Below are 16,821 nucleotides of genomic sequence, written 5' to 3'. Positions count from 1 at the left end.
TCAGTGGCATAGTTTTTGTTCCAGCTTCCTGCCAACCAAATTGCATAGGGTATGCATGACTGTAAGGGCTTGAGACTGTCTCTGGAGACAAGCTTGCTGTAGTTCCAATCAGGACTTTATGACGTTCCTTAAAGAAAAAAAAAAAAAACATCCTGCCAATTGTAACAATTGTGAAGTGTCTCTTTGACAAGAAACCACTGCTGATTAAAATGAGCCAAAAATATGACAGTTTCAGAGAAGACTCTTTTTTATCAGCTGAATACTTCTCCTCACATCACTGAGGTCAAATTCAAATGTAAAATCATTGTACCTAAAGGAAACCAATTGTCAAGTGTCCTATATAATACTTACCAAGTCCTCTTCTTCTAACAAGACTAGTACTTATGTAGTTTTCTTGATAGTAAAATGTAATGAATTTTCTGAATTTCTACACAGGTAGATGAATACAGGATGAAAAGTCTCTTTTTCCATTTCAGTGCTTCAGCTGAAATGCCTTTGTTACAGTTTATGAATTCTTTCAAACATGAAATGTCTAGGAACAGATTTGTGAATGAAATATTTTGATAAGGTTGAATGCCAGCTCTAGCCCCACTCAAATAAGAGAAATTACTTCCCAGTGATGTGTCAAATTACTTATTAACTATTTTGGCAACAGGGTATCGTGATTCTTTATACAAGGCTTATTGTAGCCTTTTTAAATGCTTTCATGTCTCTAATTTCTGAAATCTGCATTATCAGAAGCAGCTTTGTGTTAATGAATTTAGTTCAAAAGTCAATAATTCACTTACATGTGTAAAGGTGAATATGTTTCCAAGCCTATAATTTCTATTTCCAGATGTGTAGACTTCATTAAATGTTTGTTTAAGAGTAACTAAAAAGAAATATATAGATGTGATTAGAAATGGTCCAGATAACACTATAATGAGACCACTATGGGAAATGAGCAGGTAAACTCATGTGACTGGATTCTCTGAAAAGAATTCCAACCATGGATGTTCAAAATTCTGCCCAATTAATGGATTTTTGTGCAGAAGTTGAACTGAAATATATTGATCCAGTACCAGTGATCTTAAAGACTCTTGCTTAGCAATCCTAGGGGTGTCTAAATTAAATAGATAACTATTTTTGTTGTCGTTTTCTTGATTACCTGATTTAGCGCCTTTATGTTACGGAGATCAGTAAGAGAATTTTAATGTCCTAAGTGTGCTGTAGGCGTGCCATGTCTGATCATGACTCAAACTACAGAACATTAGATACACGTCAAAACCCCCACTTGAGACTCATCTTGCATCTTCTTCCTGCTTGTATAGCTCAGACCTATTTCATATCAGTTCCAACTTGATACACCCTGGGGAACTCCAGGGCCACATTTTGGTAGCCTGAGTTGTCTCACCTCTCCCAGGCAGGAATAATTAAAGCAAATTAGAGCTGATCAGCACTCTTCCATTGCAAGCTGCTGCCACTCAGCTGATACTGGTATCAAGGAACTGAAGAAATCATCATGAAGAAAAATTCCTTCTTTTTTTCCCTCCCTTTTGCTGCCTGTTTCCTGGGTTCCATAATCCTTTCTGTAAGAATCACACAGTGTAAAATTGGATTGTTCCAATATGGTTTTAGTCTCCTTTCTCTCACAGTATATACAACAGATATTGTCAGATTTAAGTTTCAGACAAAAAGTAAGTGGTGGCTAGCACTTTTGTTTTTTAACCATGGTTTACATGGTAAGAGAAAAAACAACTTCATTTCCACCCCCTCATTATTTGTTAGGCTGAACAGCACTAGCTTTGTACTGAAAAAGCTCCTTTTTGAACTGAAATAGGAGAAAACCTGGGAAGAAACAGTCTGAATCAAGGAAAGAATAATACTGTTTGAGGGTTAACAAAAATTCACTGAGAGTGCCTTTCAGAGAACAGAGAGGAGCAGAGACCTCCTTGAAAGATCTGCAACGCTGCCACAGTTGGAGACTTTCTTGCGAATACTGTCTCACTGAAACTGTGCGGGCAGCTGTCCTTTCATGTACCACCATATGCCTTTGACCCTTGCATAGCTCATCATGGTTAATCAGCCTAAATCTGCATGTTAAATTCAAAAGTAAATTACAACAGCAGTGAGTCAGGAGCAAACACACTACAACAGTCCCTATTTCATGTAGGTTTTGTGGGAGGAATGAAGGTTTAATCACAGTCTCTAAATACCTGAGTTAGTTTATTAAGATGGAAGGAGTAGTAGTCATTAGAAAGTTGGGTGCTGTGAGCCACCTACGCTGAAGATCGTTTATTTTCACTGATGAAACACTGGACTGGAACTAAAACAACAAGTCTGAGGTATCTTGACAGCCTTCAAACTTGTAATGGGATTTTCCTTCAGCCTCACTCCACTCCTCCTGCATGAGAATATACGTGAGATGTGAATCATGAGGCAGAAGAACTGGCAGAAAATAGTTAAATCAACACAATAGTATAGGTAGATTCACTGGTATCTTGCTGCATTCTCCCATACAGATCTGCAACTACTTTTTCTATGTTTTGATTTTTATTGCTCCACAGAGAAGAGCTACCTCTTGGGACATTTTAGGGAATTGTACCCCCGTCTCATCTTGGCTATCAAGTCAGCACTTTCCATTTCCACATTTCTTCAGCTAGAATGTACTGTTTCCTGTAGCTTCTGTTTTCTGAAATGGGCATGGCATAATGCTCTATTACTGATGAATATTTTATTCATAAAATGGAGCTTAAAATGTATTTGTGCCACTCTAGGGCCAGAGAGGTACCTCCATTTATGATTTTATTTTATTGCTGTAACATCTGGAGGACCTAAACAAGATTAAAACTTCACTGTTGCAGGCATAGTACACTGAGGCTGTCAGAACTAGTTTCTTCCCTGTAAGCATTAAAAAGATATGCAGGGGAGTAAAACTACCTAAAGGATCTTTGTGGCATTCATGGAAAAAAATGAAAATAAATTTGTATAAATAGACAGACAGGTTCACAACTCAGATTTTCAGCAATTATTTAGAAAAGAATGGGAAATAACACGAACAAAACAGGAAATAAAGAAGAAAATAACATAAAAGAATCATGTTTTATCTTGCTCAAAACCTTATTGGTTTATTACATTATAAACTATTTGCCCTATGCATACTTCATATAATCTCTTACTTAATGTTTTGTGACAACTTTAATATAACAAAATTAGACATGCTGCTGCAGTAGTCCTGACAGCTACCTGGTTTTCATGCATTAACACCATTGGCTTCTTGCCCAATACAAATAAACTTGAAAGGCTAGAGAGCACATCCAGTGAAATCAAGTAGCCTAAAACTAAAAGATAAAGCTCAGCACTGTGGAATAAAATATCATTGCAAGGGAAACCTTCAGCACTATCACTGACTGAAATATTAAAAGAAATTCAAAAAAAGTTTGAAATGAAACATTTAAATCCATCTCTATATACAGGACTGTTGTGTTAAAGAACAGATAGAACCTACAAAAATATTATTTCATTATGTAATCATGTAGGCACAGCATATTTACAAAATTCCATCCCACATCAAAATTTGATTAAGACGTGTCATGGTATACATTGCAAGTGTTCCAAAACCTCAAAGGATTATGTATAACTACCTTGTAATGCCTTTTTACGCTTATTGATATGTGTGCGTATAAGCACATATACTTTCTGAGCCACCACAGAGCCAAATTTTATACAAGTGACATTTGACCACTGCATAAATATATGTGAAACTTATATCTTTTAACTTGCTATCACACTCCCTAACTACTTGTTAAGTCACATAATGAATAAAATTTGTTAACCAGTGTGCACTTAAATAACAGGAATTGTTATAAAAAATTTGTCTCTTTTTAAAGTAACTATTTCAGCTGTATTAAGTGTTTCTATTTTGCTGTTTTATCAGTGCTCAAATAGTCTTTTAGGCTTTTCAAACAAAACATGAAAGGTACCTGACGATCACATAGAAATCATAGTACTATAATCATAACATGATATTACTGAGAACCCATCAGAGGGCTATATTACCAGTGGGAAAAAAACAACTTGAGGTGGAACTAATTTTAGTAACCATTGGATTAGTAGAAAAAAATTACTATGATAACCTAAAGGTTCTAGTTTGTGGTTTAATGGTAGAAACAGAGAGTAGCTTTTGTCAAATTTAGAAAAGTCCACTGCAGGCTCCCCCATGCCTGCAATGAGAAGAACAAAGACCTTGATGCTATCCTTACCCAAGTTAAATAGATGGTCTAGCAGTTTGTTGTCTACCACCTTCTCTCTGCCAGCAGGAGCGGCAGTCTGCAAATCTCAGAAGATGGATAGCCTAGTGATCTAGCTGCACAGACTGAGTTGCAGTGGTATTTCTTGAGCTGTGGTTTTAATCAGAGGTTGATATATTTGCCCAGATATGTGTTATATTTTCATAACTGAGTCCTTATCACTAAGAATAAGATAAAGTATTGAAAAGATTTGCAGATAAATATTAAGAACTAATTTCCTTCTGGTGAATCCATGTTGACTGTTCCTGATAACCTCACTTGCTTGGAGATGACATCGAAAATAAGTTGCTCATGATAACGTGTGTACATATACATATGTATATGAAAATATGGAATAAAAGGAATGGGGTGAACTGGAATGGAGTGGGATAGAATGGAATGGAATGGAATGGAATGGAATGGAATGGAATGGAATGGAATGGAATGGAATGGAATAGAGTAGAGTAGAGTAGAGTAGAGTAGAATAGAATAGAATAGAATAGAATAGAATAGAATAGAATAGAATAGAATAGAATAGAATAGAATAGAATAGAATAGAATAGAATAGAATAGAANATAGAATAGAATAGAATAGAATAGAATAGAATAGAATAGAATAGAATAGAATAGAATAGAATAGAATAGAATAGAATAGAATAGAATAGAATAATAGACAAAATGCCTCTTGAAGGCATACCAGTGTTTGACCATCCGCAAGGTAAATAAATGCTTCCTAAGGCCCAGTCTGAATCTCCCCATGTGCCGGACTTTGTGCCTCTCCCATCCTGCGGTCAGGGAGCATAGCCCGGCACATGTCTCATTTTCCCCTCCTCAGGGAGCTGAGTAGAGACATGAGGTCACCTGTTGTCAGAGGTGAAAAGCAGGGCAACAGTCACCTCTCGACCTCCTCTTCTCCAGACAGGGCAACCCAACTGTCCTCAGCCTCTCCTCACAGGACCTGCCGTCCACCCCTCTTACCAGTTTTGTTGCCTTCCTCTGGACATTTTCAAGCATCTTAATGTCCTTTTTATACTGTGGAGCACTTTTGTATGGTCGGAGCACCCCTGCCTTTTATCCCTTTTTAGTATCCATGGAGAAAGAATTTTCTGACAGTTATCATAGTCGCCTCTTGTATCTTTCCTGAAACATGAAGGCCTAACACTAATGGAAATGCTATGGATTCTGATGGCATGCAACCTCTCTTGAACTTGTTTACTGACTGGGCAGAAAGGGCACAATGTGCCAATATAGTTAATAGTTCTGATGTTGTTGCATATAACTTTAGCTGATTACCTTCCTCATTTATATGTCTCTGCGGAAGTTTGAATTACCTCCACAACACTTTTGCAGCACATCAAAGGAAAAAAAACAAACAACAACCTATGAAAAAAACCCACATGGTACTGGCACTGAGGCAAATTGCCTACTCCTTCAAAAAATTTCTCATTTGTTCTGATGAGGTGGTGATGAAGGAGGCTGGCCAACGTTTGAGACAAAAACCTAGAAGAACAGGGGATCTCATAAGCTGTATCATTTTCTCATCAGATGCAAAGTATGTTTATACATCCTACTTTCTCTAATATAAACTTTTAGCCTTAGCTATCAAAATGATAAAATTTTGAAATGTGCTACCTCACCCCTTCTCAAAACAAAGCAATCCTCTATGTATTTTACTCTCTCAGGGGTTCACATGAGTGAACAAACCAAATGTGGCAGATGTTATTCACATTCCTAATTGCACAACTGGAAGCTGATCTCATCCTATAACAATGCGCATAGACGACTTTAGAAGAATCTGAAGAAAAAAGAAGTGCTTATCAAATAATACTGCACCAGTTGGGAATTTTTTGATTCCCAAAGCAAGTTGCAGTGGCATCTGAAAGGAAATCTCTCTGCTAAAGACTTTTAGTCTACATCGTTCTCTGTTCTTTTCTTTCCTAATGCTTAAAAAGTGTAAAGAGACTCCATTTAGGCAGGAATTATTACCATCCACCATTTGAAAATGCCTTGCTACTTGAATAAGAGCTTCGTATATAGTTTGTATTTTATATCAATATCATATTGCCTTAATGTATCATGTTAAAATGAGATTCTGCTTCCTCAGCTACTTAAGTGCTTTACTTCTTTTATACTCATAGTTTATATAGTATGTTTTACCTTACATCGGCATATTGGAGTGAGTTCTTTGGTTTATTATGGAGCAGGTTGGGGTATATGTACTAGTAGTTCATCTGGGCTTTAAAATAGATGTGTTTTATAGAGGCATGAATAAAGATTTTGCATTTGATTGAATAAAGCTCAGAAAGTCTCCAAATAAGGACGGAATATAAGAGATCAAATCCCATTTAACTCAGAACAACCCTTTTCTAAAGGGAACATAGCACATTCCAATATGTTCTTAAATCTAAGCATGATATTAACAGCTTAAAGCAAACTATCAGCTGCTTAAATATTTTAAGAGGACATAGCCATGTTTTCAAGGAGTAAACAGAAGTAATACATGGAATTGTTACTCATAGATAAAACAAATGCGGGGTCAGCAAAAATTGTGAGGTCAGTGATTGTAGGAAAGAGTAGTACCAGGCCAGAATTCCAGAAAAAGTACTTTATTTCCATGGAAATATTATTTCCATACATAATGTCATAAGTTCTGGGTTTATATCCCACTGACCCTCAGCAAGATGAGAGATTTTGGATCAGCTGAGGTGTTTCAGGACAGTCTTCTAAACATCCTCCATCCTCAAACATTAGAATTACTTGAATAAACCACTGCTAGATTGTACCGTGTGTCCACTATTCTGCCACGTGACTTGTGTGCATGACCTTTGACCGCACTAAACTAAGGTTATGAGTTATAGCTTTTCAGTTCATGAAGAAGGCCAACATACCAAGCATTGTTTATGAGGTAATTGTGTGCATACGAACAGTTACCATAAAATAACCTCTATGCTGCAAGTAAAAAACACTGGGTTTTTTTGTGCCCATTCCTGTCCTTTCAGTCAGATACAAAATATTCTTTTATATCTACAGTGAACTGCTCCTGATTTTATCATTGTTTCTTCTTTCTGTAAAGTGCTATTTGTACTATGGCAGCAGCTAGGGGCTTTTGTCATAGATCACAACTTCATTATGATTGTAATCGCATTGAGATAGAAGCTGTACATAGGTACAGAATACGATTCTTGTTGAGTATTTCCCATCTACCAGTTCACCCTTTGAGATACAAAAATGCTAAATCCTACCTCAACACCCAATGTCATGAGTTTTTTCAAACTCTACTAGCTTGAAGAGCTTGACAAGTGAGATAAAACTCAGAAGTTGTTTTATAACATTCTCCAGCTGACTTACTTTACAGTGAACATGAAATTAAAGCATATGTATCCATATATTTACATATGCATATATACATACATATGCTTTAATAGTATAGACATAGGTGCATATATAATGTATATACTCATAAACATACACATATAGACCTTAAAGGATCAAGTCAGTTGCTTAGCTTAGCTTTCCAGTGTCACTCAAAAAGCTTAGAACATATCTCCTGGTCTGCAGGTGCTGCTCCACTAAGGAGTAGTCTCACTTGTGTTGTTTGTCATATACCAGCTTTCTGCAGATATCTCAGATGCCCTAAATTACCTAATGTCTCTGGCTCCTGTGTCTCTGTTGCTGACTCCCACCCTAAATGCAATCACACAGGGGATGTATGTGCTCTATCCCTTGCATCTATTGACTTTTTGCTTTCCTGCACTATGCAGCTGGCCACCAATTAGCCCTCGTCACATGCGACTGCACCGCTCAAGCTCAAGATCCTAATCTCACAGTCCTGGCTGGACCAAGAGTCACACTAGCTGTTATCTAATGTGAGTACAACAAAATGTACCACTGTGAGATAAGGATCAAAACAACATGGTTAATAGAAACCATTTTGAAAACAGTGGTGGAGTTGGCCGTGAGAACAGAAGCTGTCAAATTTTCATTAAATGGCATCCACTGCTCATAAGAGCAAGAACAACAGAGCAAGCAGAAGCATCAGCAGAGATGAGATGGAGTTTAAACATGATATCTGACTTGGTTCAGGGTTATGTACCATATATTTGCTTGGGCTTTATTGCTTTATTGCTATAAAGCATTGCTATAAAGCATTAAGCTTTATGCCAAGGAAACGGAGGAGCAGCCTTGCCCAAAGGTAAAACTAATGAGGAGTGCAATTTGAAATCTGAAGAAACACCAATTCTGTCCTATAAGAGTTTTTCCAGTATAAAATATTGTCAGAACATCATCCAGTCAGCAAAAAGGACGATTTAGGCAGGAATTAAAAGGTGCTGATCTAGAACGTGCATTTTACATCTTATTTAAATATGTGTGATTTTTGCATTATCTATCAGATATACGTATAAGATAACATTTATATTTATATAAATATACTTCCTATAAGACTGTAAGAATCCTGAAAATATTTGTATTTTCAGTTTATAAGTATTATTATTGAAGATCAGCCTTGTGTTTCTCCTAACACTGACTTTTAGCACTGCTAAGGGAAAGAGTATGAGACACACAGCAAGGAACCCTTCTCCTTGTAGCATTCCCACCAGCATTATTCCTACCTTTGGCATTATTGTTAGAGAGGATATTACACAAAATGGCACAGCTTGAATCATGCCGTTTTTCAGCCTCCTACTTTTCTTCCTTCCCTACCTCTATTATGAATAATTCAAGGTCGATTTTGGATAGGAGAAATAATTTAAACAAGCAATTTTCAGTATTCTCTTTTTTTTTCCTTTGTTTCAAAGTCCCTGCTTATTACTCTGATTAAAAGAACAAATAATAAAAAAAAACCAAACCAAACTAGAAGTCAAAAGCAATATTCATAAAATCAAAGAAAATTAGGGACCCTGAGAGGTCATTTAGCCATTCTCCTGCTCCAGCCTCCAGTATCTAACCTGAATCTTCTCTGCAATGCCTAAATCTGATGTATGTTTTCTCATGTTCTATTCTTCCAGTAGCTGTATCATATTGGTAGACTGATATAATTTCTTGCAGTACAGATATGTCTCAGGCAGCTAGATTATAAATTCCAGTGAATATTTTAAATGAAAAAGTGCCCTGACACTTGAATTCCTCAAAGTGTCCCTTACTGTCATGCTGTCTATAGTATGGAGAGTGACAAAAAAGGAAATAAATCAGTATTGTTAGCAAACCTTTGCATCCTAATTAAGCACTTCTTACGGAGCATCTATCTTTCGCATCACTCTTGGTCAGTAAATGTTTTAAGAGTTATACATCTGGAGAAATCCATGCTGCACTGTGAGATGCTGGGACAAGATCACAGCAACGACTCCCGCAGCACCTTCCTCTGCCTGGCAGATGGTTCAGTTGCAGGGTGATGAGGAATATTTCCCAGTCTGGAAAAGTATTTTTTCATCCTCATCCGTTTCCTAAGGGTGAAATCCTAAAACTGTCCTGGTGAGTTTCTGATCACTTAAAAGGACTACCACGCCTCTTAGAAATGTCATATGTTCTTAGAAATAAGGTGAGTCTAAAATTTTGAATATAGAGTGTCCTTGGCATGCATGCCTAGAAAGAGTTTGTGAAAAGACCTGCCTACAAAGAATAAAAATACAGAATAAAAGTATCAACAAAGACATTGCAGCCCTGTCCTTATTCAAATATCTATATAGAGAAGGCAAAGAGGAGAGTTAAGAGAAGGGAAGAATTAATTTTCCCCCTTCTCAGAAAGCAATAAGCATCCCGAGTACTGGAACTTTCTTCTCTTTGACTGTACTAATAACAAGAGATTCCCAGTGTCAACAGTTTACGGGCGTTCGGCCCGGTTGTGTGACGAATGGGGCGGGGGGCCCACAGACCCACGCCCTGGGAAAGGGAAAAGGGAAAAAAGGGCAGAGAGATGGGCCTAAAAACAAAACAGTGGCAACAATCTGAGGAGAAACAAACTAATTAACTAAATAAGATATCGGAATGCAAAATAACACACTATAATACAATATAATTATAATTTAAGCTGATAAATCCAATACAACGAGAGAGAGTGTCCAAAATTAAAGCTCGCCTTACTCTAATACCGATGATAAGATGGCTGGGGAGCGAGATGCTGCCAGGACAAGAGACGGGTGGAAAGACAGAGAGGTCTTGTGATCTGCGAGTTTTTATCTTTCCCTCTGACTGGAAAATGGTAACAGAGGAGCAAAGTCCCCTGGGGAACGTAGTAGTCCTTCTCTTCTGAGAACCAGGTACATACACTACATGATGTCATGACATGGAATACCAATAACCAAAAATCATAAAACCATGACACCTGGGAAGGTAAGCCTCAACTATACAGAAAAAGGCCTGTGGTCAGAAAGGAAATAATGTGATGTTATTCAGATCTTGGTCATCTGTGCTGATGATCTGGAAAATGTCTACATTTTTTTCACAAAAATGCCTGTTGTATGGAGATTTGATGACAAAATTTTATTCAAACAATCAGTCTACCAGAGGCACAAATATTACTACAGAAAAAAACCAACAAAACAGCAACATGGCTTTAAGATGGACTATTTTTTCTTTCTGAGAAAAAGACCCTTGGAATGATGGAGAAGGAAAGTGAAGTGAAACAGGGAACAGGAGGAGAGATGCTTCATACCCACTTTCCTCTTTGAAATAGCAGCTCAGTTATGGGCAGAAATGACTGTTGTTATGGTGCTGATCTACATTTTTATGATATATCTGGAACAAATGTAACTAGAAGTACTCTGCTGGTTGTGTTGTGAGGATAAGAATGGCTCTGCAAAGCATTCCTTTTCCTTTAATCTGGCAATGGACCCATCAGAACAAACCAGATATGGAGAACCAGGACTGCAAATGCAGTATTAAAGCATAACTACTTCGAAGTCTTGACACAGTTCAGCCAGAATGTACAGATAATGTGATCAGTGCAATGAAAATAGAAGCTTCTTGGATTAACTGAAAATATTTTCTTTTCAAGATAGGACTAAAGGGAATGTTTTTAGGATGTTTCTTCTTTTCATTAGTTAAATCCCTAAAAATCTGGAGCTTTAAAATGCTTGTGGGTTTAATATTAGTTTGGTAAAAGATTACATTTTTTACTTACTTTATTTTCTTCTCTTCTGTTTTTTAGACCAAAACTAAAACTAATAATGTTTCATTTTGAAAATTTTGAACCAAAATCTTTCAATGTTTAGGGAGTGTTTATCATCCTTTTTCCTGTTCAGAAGTCTCCTTCAATTTTGTGAAAAGGCCACTGAATACATATAGATTCACATTTATGTGTGGTGGTGGCTGAAGAGTATCATTCTGCAGTCGTGAACAACAATATGCATTCCTAGACAAAAAAACTGCACTCACAGCCCTATTCTCTGCTGGAAGCAGACACTCTTTCTGTGAGGTGCAGTGATCCTACTTCACCAGGAAGAAAAGAACAAATCCTTGAAGCCACTGAAGTCTGCCAGGAGACTCTGCTAGCTCTTCCTACTTTGTGGGGCGCACCTGCTCCAGCTCAGAGAGCTGGATAGGGTAGGTATTAAAATCAGCTCGTGCACTGCGCCTTGCAGTCACGCAGAGATGATCTCTCAAGTTCTCAGTACGCCAGTAACCTGGAGTATAAGTCTGGGTTAGTAAATGCCATTACATGACTTCAGAAATGGGCCCAAATTTGAGAAGATAAGCCTGCTAGAGTCAGGCTTAACAGGAAAAACACAGCATTCATAGTGCATCATGAGTGTTTGTATATATGCAATCTAATGATGCTCCAATTTATATTCCAAAATATCTTCTGCTTGCTACATCAGTTGTTCTAATAATCTAAAGTAAATGGTCAAGAATTAAAGGAAGACATTTATAGTCTCCTGTTTACAGTGGACCCTGCAAATTCACTGTTATCTCCATATTTTTCTAAAATGTTTATGTGCAAATGATTTTCACTCCAGTATCTTCATCATACATGAATAAAAATATATGCTTAGCTATCAAAAGATAATTAGGTGAGACATGTATGTTTTGTCATAATTAATATTCTGTCAATAGGCTAGATAAGAAAGCTCCAAGGGTTAATGCTTTCCTGCTCTCTATCTAACATTGCCAGTGAATTTCTCTAGCTCACTCCATTAATCCAGTCAACACAATGGATCAGGTTAGAGATGTGTCTCAATAAATCACTCTCAAGTGCTGGGGGTAGGAGTACCTAATTAATCAGCACTGTCATTATGTTTGACTTGTAGCTGCCTTACTGTGTATGGGATGAGGATTCAGTGTATTTAACCCGCACGCACTCTTAAACACATCTCCAGTAGTGATGTAAATTTTAACCCTTGTATGGAAAAAGCCAGCCCATGTTTCTACAGATAGATGAAATGCTTATTGCCATTAAACTAATCCACAGGACATTTACTCTTTTTTTCAGTCCCTAAGGTCCATATTAGCATCCTGTGGCATTTTAACCTCCCCTAACACTGAAGTTCAGAAACCAGCTTCTCTGCTAGGGTTCTTTTCAGCCCCATGATGTGCCTGCTAGTTTTCCCCTTCTCACTTCCCCATCCATCCTCTCACCCCCCTTTCTCACTGCCTCTTTGTTCTCAGGCCACTGCATCCCAGCAGAGGACTTTCAGCCCTCACCTCTCTCACTCTAGCCAGACTCTCCTCCCCACAGTCTGAAGAGGTTTGTTGCACCGCTAGCTGCCAGTCTCTTTCCCTCCGCTCTCCTTCCTTCACATCTTTATTCCTCAATCACACCTGAAAGCTAGACGTATCTTTCCTGGCTCCCTCCTTCAGCTGTAGGCAGCATCTTGCTGTCATAGGGCAGATTTTGCACTCAAATTCTTCAACTCCTAAGCTGCAGTTTAGTGTTATCTTCTTGTCTTAAAACAATGGCATATTCCTTATTGAAATAATTGTTCTGACTCATGTTGTGCATGTGTACGAACATTTTGTTTTTCACCTCTGCTTTGGTTCAAAACTCAACGAATTTGCACCATGTTTTGTGTTATTTTAAGGTCCAAGTTGCAGCTGCCTACCTGGGAAGGTGATATCTAGAGATATTAGCTCAGACTGCCTGGAATAAATATTAGGATTGATGTGATGCTGAGTTCATGGTGAATTTATGCCAACGTGCTTTCTGCTCTTCACTGACATTCAAACTATAGCAGGAAGAGTAAAAATGCATGAGTGTATGGAAGACAGCAAAGCAAATGCTGTTTCTGCTAATGGCAGGGCTGGCTCCTGGCAGCCAGGAGGGGGAAGATGCTGTGAATACACAGACTGTGATAAAGAAGAAACTGCAAGTTTAAGCTGTACACTAAAACTTAAAGAGATGTAATAGGAACATACACAATTGTGTCAGCATGTGCAACCTCATCTAATTGTGTCCTGAATCAGTCATGAGCAGGTCTATGAATTTACCACTATTTGCAACAGAGAAACTATCTTCTTTATTTTAACACTGTCTTGTAGACTTCCCAGGTAACTTCTTGTGTTCACACCAGCCTGAATCTTTGTCCTTTTCCATAGCATAAAGCCTTGGAAATCAGTATCCACTTTCAAGACACCTACATGAACAATAATGATTTTGAAGATTTTTGTATGGCATACACAACTACCTTGCTGTCTGCTTCTGATATGGTGTTGGACTGTATTGACAGTATTCTCTACAAACTCAGTTATTATAATTCTGTGGCTGTCCCTCTGCAGACACCTATAAGACAAAAATGTACTTTGAAAATAAAGACACTAATTTTTCAAACTAGATATAGTAAAATTATGATATCTGACTAGTATTTTTGTACTTCACTGTCCCTCTTCTTTGGAAATAGGTACGTCATCATTTCACTGCAATGTGATATCCAATGATTATTCATTAATGTCTGTGGACAGTCCATGCTACAGTCTGATCATCAAAGAGAAATCTAAGAAGGAATTAATGATCCTCTTTTCTGAAGTAGTTGCACAGTGAACAGTAAATGATACATGGACCTGTGTGCTAAAGAATAATTCTGACACTGCAGACAAGGCTTCCTGTCTATCCTGGAGCTTCAAAAAGTGCACATTTTGTGAAAATGTGATTCTGTCATTCTGTCATACTGTAATAAACAGTGGTATCACACAAGGGCTAGTGTTCAGACTGTAGAACTGCCTCAGTCTTTGCACTTCCTAAGCTTTGAATGCTTGATTTCTGCAATCTTAATGATCACTTAGAATATGCAGTAAATTACAAACATGAAATGATATTAGGATATTCATCACCTACAGCATCCATTTAATGCCACATCAGCTGCAGCAACCTTTCCTATTCCACTGTAACGTGGGCCACCCATTAGAACCCAGGCTCCATTTCCATCATTTGTTGCCTGCACACAGGCACAGAGGATGGGCACTAAGTACTACTGCAGATGGCACAGGCAGAGGGGTAAACCCCAGGAGGAGCAGGAGGGCTAGCACTGATGGAGAGCTTGCAGGCTCAGAGTGGTAGCTTAGGCTACTGACGCTGATGATATTGATGACAATTAGTAGAGTGAGATTAGAATGGAGATGAGGAGAAGATTCATCTGTTGCACTATCCATCATCTGTGTGTTGCCCCAGGCAATGGAAGCAGGCTGCTGCTTTCAGTGGAGCTGTAGCTATTAAGGAGTAACTTTAGCCTTCATATGGGTTGAAACTACTTGAGCAACTTTTTGCGAGCAGAGCTTGGAAAAGAAACAATTTTTTGCTATGCTTTTCAGGTTATGACTGAATGCGTATGTGGGTAACTCAAAAAGACTTTTTTTCTGTGATATGTTTCATACAAAAGTTCATTTTAAAAGAGAAATCATTACTAACATGTAGTAAATAAAAAATCTGAATTAATTTTAAAAAATTTTCAATTCCTAACTTTCTTCAATCATAAGAATGATAAACATGTTGAAAAGTAAACCTACCAGTTAGCCTATTGCAAGGATGTCACCTCTATAAAACAAAACAAATAAACAAACATACACACAAAGACAAAAAAAAAGCAAACAATTATTTTATTTCTTGTTTTCCTGAGTAGCTGCATTAGTTAGTTGCTATAACATATTTTGTCTAACTCTATAAAAATTCTCATTCTCTTGTACTCAAGCTTTTTATGACAATGACCTCTTAATTTAATGTCCATGCAAATTTCTCCAGAAAAAATATAATGCATGTTTTTCATTGTAGATCATATTTATATGTATATCACCCTTGAATGCATACATGTGATACTGTGTGCAAACTCATGCCATATATTGGAAGACAAGGTTATTTTTAGTTAGATTTCAATAGAAGCTCTCCTCTTGGTAGTATTTCCCCCTAATAGTCAACAGCCAGGACCAGAGTAACTGGGAATAACATTTTCTTTGAATTATTGTCTACCTTAGATACATTTTTTAATAGTAGAAACTCAGACCTTATTCACTGTTTCTAACTACACTGTTCGTATGAGGTGAAATAATGTACAGTTTGCTGACCTGGATCCTGATAGGAAAGACTGATCAAGCCTTCCTGCACACTACAACCTCAGCTTATACTCACAATGCTGATTCTAATTTCCCAGAATAAATTCCTGATCATCTCTTTTTCCTGATGACTACACACGCTTATAGTCCCTTTCTTTGCTTCAGATGCTCTGTCACTCATTCTTAACACCCAGCTGAGGTCATTTGGTTTCCATACATTCTCTTTTCTTTCGCACCAAGAAATATAAGAAGGTTCTTGCATATTTTAGGGGGAAAACAACAACAAACAAAACAAAAAAATACTCCACAAAAAGCTCACAAAACCCTCTCTCACTCTTTTGGATCCTAATATTTATCCTGTGAAATCCTCATGGCAGACAGGACAAGTTCATTTTTGTCAGTCTGAGCACAAGTCTGACACTGATCTGTAAATGAATCTTAACTATAATCAGTTTGTATGTGACTGCAACATGGATTATGCTTATATATATTTGAATAACTAGATCACAAAAGTTTTACAAATATAATTTTCACAGAGTATGTAGGGTTTTCCAGTTCATTAGCTAATTGGGAGCTTGAGAGGTTATCTGCCATCCCCTCCACTAAACAGACTATGAGCATTTTCTTACTAGTGACACTACTAATCACAACAGGAGAGTGAGTATAAGAACTGGATACATACAGTAATGAAAAATTGCCAGCGTCACCTCTGTACTCATGGTCATGTTGGACCATCAACATGTGGTGTGGATGTTTGATCCAATCACCAGAACAACTGAAAATCCAACTCTGGTCCTCCCCTTTGTGCATACCTCTAGGTTACAGACTGGTACAGCACGTTGTGACAGTTACTAATCCTTCTTCTGTGCTAAGAAAAGTGACTACTTCTATTAATGCCTGCCAGTAAACACAAGAGAAAACTCATACTCTCACCACCTCTCTGAGTTAAAGGATGTCGCAGTTTTATGGATATATTAACTGGCTATGAACAGTACAGACTTTTCCTTCAAGATATTTGAGCATCAGCATCTCCTCCTCTCCTCTCCTCTCCTCTCCTCTCCTCTCCTCTCCTCTCCTCTCC

The sequence above is a fragment of the Numida meleagris genome, chromosome Z, assembly GCF_002078875.1.
Source record: "Numida meleagris isolate 19003 breed g44 Domestic line chromosome Z, NumMel1.0, whole genome shotgun sequence".
NCBI lineage: Eukaryota > Metazoa > Chordata > Aves > Galliformes > Numididae > Numida > Numida meleagris.
The sequence above is the reverse complement of the archived record's forward strand: the minus strand, read 5'-3'. Positions refer to the sequence as shown.